This window comes from Nerophis ophidion, linkage group LG23 (assembly GCF_033978795.1).
Source record: "Nerophis ophidion isolate RoL-2023_Sa linkage group LG23, RoL_Noph_v1.0, whole genome shotgun sequence".
NCBI lineage: Eukaryota > Metazoa > Chordata > Actinopteri > Syngnathiformes > Syngnathidae > Nerophis > Nerophis ophidion.
Window position 1 is genome coordinate 6532589 of NC_084633.1, and position 4853 is coordinate 6537441.

A 4853-nucleotide genomic window follows, 5' to 3' on the forward strand; every position below is an offset into this window, starting at 1 on the left:
TCATCATTTTAAGTGGGAGAACTTGCACAATCGGTGGCTGACTAAATACTTTTTTGCCCCACTGTATAGGTTGATGTGAGACAATTCTACTTCTATATGTGAAGTCTGTGATGCAAAAAAAAAATAAAACCACCAACAAAAAAAAATATCCACGTGTTGCCCGAAGCGATGGCTCGGACGTTTCACGTTGAGAAATTTGTTCCGTGAGCGTGACCGCAGCCTCCGCTTGTTGCAAACGTCTTGTGACGTTTGGTTGTTATTACGTTTCATTGTCTGTCCTGGCCGTGCAGCCGTGTCTCAGCTCACTGACTCCATGTTTGGTCAGGTTCTGTCTTTTGTGTTCCACCCTGCACGTTTGATGCACAAATCAAAGCGGCAGGCCGCTGTAACGTCTGCGTCGTTATTTTGGCTCATGCGACGTCATATCACCTCGCGCTCCTATCACACCCATCACTGAACTAATCTCTTCCTTCAGCCGCTCCCTCACCTCTTGCCAACCCCCCTTATTTCATCTCGTCCCTGTCTCTGAAGAAATGTTCCTCATAATCTCTCCATTTTTTTAATTTTTTTTTAGCCAAGTTTATTCACACTGTCTCTCCCTCAGGCTCCAGTCCGCCTCTTATTCCGATTTCACCTCTGTGTTCAACACACGTGGGTCTGCTGTATATAGGGCACACCGCACGGTATGCATGCTGTCAATGTGAATCAGTGTGTTGTGCTAATGTGCGCGCCCACACTCAAATGTAGAACGTCGCCGCGGCACAAACGCACATTCTCAAGAAAAAAAACCCTCGCGTGAAGCAAACTTTTCACTTCCTGTTTCTTTTTATTTCAAGCAATACGCTGTCAAGCGGACTCCGCTCGATACTTTTCCCGAACGTCTGCCTCAACGTTTGGATCGATAAGTAATAGAATTAAGCTCTAATGGGAAGTACAAACTTGCTTTCTATTTACTAAATCCCCCAAGAGGGTTTATTTTTTCCTGGCAAGGTAAAGAAGGGGCAAACTGTGAAAGGAGACTATCGGCAATGATGTACGTGCACAATTTTATTATAGTCAGTGTTCAAAAACAAGAAAAAAATTACAAAAATGAGGCGTATTGTACTTGAGCTAAGCAAAATTATCAGCCAATAGAACAAGAAGATTTGGCTTGTCAAGACTTTCCAAAACAAGTAAAATTAGCTAACCTCAATGAACCCAAAATACCTTAAAATAAGTATATTCTCACTAATAACAAGTGCCCTTTTCTTGGTAGAAAAAAAAATCTGACTTTTTTTGCTCAATATGTTGAAAAATATTCTTAAATAAGTAAATGCTAGTGCCATTATCTTGACATAATGATATATGCTCGGAATCATGATTTTTTTTCATGCTTGAAATAAGAAATGATGACTTTAAAAAAGTAGTTTTATACTTGTGAGTGTTGATGACACAGCTTTCCATCCATCCATCCTTTTTCTACCGCTTATTCCCTTTAGGGGTCGCGGGGGGCGCTGGCGCCTATCTTAGCTACAATCGGGCGTTGCAACACTTGATATTCTACTTTCAAGCATGTTTTACTCAATATAGGTCATCACATCTCAGCAACAAGCTGTAATATCTTACTGACATCATTTAGGACCAAAACACTTAAAACAAGTAAAACACTCGGACATAAAATCTGCTTAGTGAGAAGAATTATCTTATCAGACAGAAAATAAGCAAATATCACCGTTATTTGAGATATTTAATCTTACTTAGATTTCAGTTTTTGCAGTGCATACATTATATTGCCAAAAGTATTTGGCCACCTGCCTTGACTCACAAATGAACTTGAAGTGCCATCCCAGTCCTAACCAATAGGGTTCAATATGATGTTGGTCCATCTTTTGCAGCTATTTCAGCTTAAACTCTTCTGGGAAGGCTGTCCACAAGGTTGCGGAGTGTGTTTATAGGAATTTTTGACCATTATTTCGACACCATTGGTGATTTCACACACTGATGTTGGTCTCTCAGTCTCCGTTCTAATTCATCCCAAAGGTGTTCAGTCGGATTCAGGTCAGGACTCTGCGCAGGCCAGTCAGGTTCATCCACACCAGACTCTGTCATCCATGTTTTTATGGACCTTGCTTTGTGCACTGGTGCACAGTCATGTTGGAAGAGGAAGGGTCCCGCTCCAAACTGTTCCCACAAGGTTGGGAGCATGCAATTGTCCAAAATGTTTTGGTATCCTGGAGCATTCAAAGTTCCTTTCACTGGAACTAAGGGGCCAAGCCCAACTCCTAAAAAACGACACAACACCATAATTCCTCCTCCACTTGAGGCCGGGCCAATTGATTAGGACACCCGATTCTGATCATTTGTATGGGTGGCTGAATACTTTGGCAAGATAGTAAATATATATATATATACATATGTGTGTGTGTGTGTGTGTGTGTGTGTCGCAGGAGAGAAGGCATACTGTAAGTAGACTTGACAGTAAGTCAAATGGGTTTAAATTCTTCACTTGCTGCCTTCATGGCAAGTTGATGTGTGTTGAGCTTGTGTGGCCCGTAAGAGCTCTGCGTTAACGTGTACAGTATGATGGAATTATGTGTTTAGCAGGTACAGACTACTCATATTTGCAACTTTTAATGCTTTAATAAGGGCACGTCCCCCTTCAAAACCCCATTTTTAATGTAATAAGTGATATACACTATAAGTCCAAAAGTATTTTGACTCACATTTGAACTTGAAGTGCCATCCCTTTCCTAACCCATAGGGTTCAATATGATGTCGATCCACCTTTTTCCGCTATTACAGCTTCAACTTTTCTGGGAAGGCTGTCCACAAGGTTGCGGAGTGTGTTTATAGGAATTTTCGACCATTCTTTCGACACCAAAAGCACATTGGTGATTTCACACACTGATGTTGGTCTCTCAGTCTCCGTTCTAATTCATCCCAAAGGTGTTCAATTGGATTCAGGTTAGGACCAGTCAAGTTCATCCACGTCAGACTTTGTCATCCATGTCTTTATAGACCTTGCTTTGTGCACTGGTGCACAGTCATGTTGGAAGAGTAAGGGGCCCACTCCAAACTGTTCCCACAAGGTTGGGAGCCTGGAATTGTCCAAAATGTTTTGGTATCCTGGAGCATTCAAAGTTCCTTTCACCGCAACTAAGGGGCCGAGCCCAACTCCTAAAAAAACGACACCACACAATAATTACTCCTTTACTTGAGGCCGTGCCAAGTGATTAGGACACCCGATTCTGATCATTTGGATGGGTGGCTAAATACTTTGGCAATATATATATATGTATATATATATATGTATGTATATATATATATATATGTGTGTGTGTGTGTGTCGCAGGAGAGAAGGCATACTGTAAGTAGACCTGACAGTAAGTCAAATGGGTTTAAATTCTTTCACTTGCTGCCTCATCCCAAAGGTGTTCTATCAAGTTCAGGTCAGGACTCTGTGCAGGTCAGTAAAGTTCATCCACACCAGACTCTGTCATCCGTGTCTTTGTGGACCTTGCTTTCTGCACTGGTGTGCAGTCATGTTGGAAGAAGAAGGGGCCTGCTCCAAACTGTTCCCACAAGGTTGGGAGCATGAAATTGTCCAAAATGTTTTGGTATCTTGGAGCATTCAATCAATCAATCAATCAAAGTTGACTTATATAGCTCTAAATCACAGGTGTCTCGAAGGGCTGCACAAGCCACAACGACATCCTCGGCTCAGATCCCACATTAGGGCAAGAAAAAACTCAACCCAATGGGATGACAATGAGAAACCTTGGAGGGGACCACATGTGTGGGGACCACCGCCCCTGGCCGACCGGTGAAATGGATGTCGAGTGGATCTAGCATTATAGTGTGAGAGTCCAGTCAATAGTCGATCTAACATAATAGTATGAGAGTCCAGTCCATAGTGGATCTTAACATAATAGTGTGAGAGTCCAGTCCCTCGTGGGGCCAACAGGGGATCATCTTGAGTGGTGACAGGTCAGCAGTGCAGAGACGTCCCCAACTGATGCACAGATGAGTGGTCCACCCTGGGTCCTGACTTTGGACAGCTAGTGCTTCATCTGTGGTCACCGAATCTGTGCCCTCCCACTCCTTCATGGAGAAGGCAGGGCAGAAAAGAGACGGCAGATCAACTGGTCTAAAAGGGGGGTTTATTTAAAGGCTAGAGTATACAAATGAGTTTTAAGATGGACTTAAATGCTTCCACTGAGGTAGCATCTAACTCTTACCAGGAGGGCATTCCAGAGTGTACAGTTTGATGGAATGATGTGTTATTTGCAGGTACAGACTACTCTTATTTGCAACTTTTAATGCTTTAATAAGGAAACTTACCCCCTTTAAACCTCCTTTTTTAATGTAATAAGTGACAGTGTGTGTGTGTGACAATCATTGATACTTTACTTTAACTTGAACTTCATATATATGCATTAATTCTCTATGTCAGGGCTGTACGATTACATAATGAAGTGGGCCGCAGTTTCAAGAGCCCAAGGTCTCAGGGTTCGGACATCAAAATCTGGATGTTTCTTTGGAAAGTGCCTCCCCTGAGACGGTGTTTACTTATTTAAAAAGTAAATGCGTCAGCTTTCACACTGCACTGTCAAATCATTCAGTATTCTGCTTTTACTACTGAGTTCCAGCATGTGCAGCTAGACAGATAGTTAACAGCATGAAGAAATAGAAGCCGAGTTTTGTTGATGATTGTTGTTCCTTCTTTTGAAATATTTTTCCTTCTCAGTAGAGATGTCCGATAATGGCTTTTTTGCTGATATCCGATATTCCGATCTTGTCCAACACTTAATTACCGATACCAATATCAACCGATACCGATAAATACAGTCGTGGAATTAACAAATTATTATGCC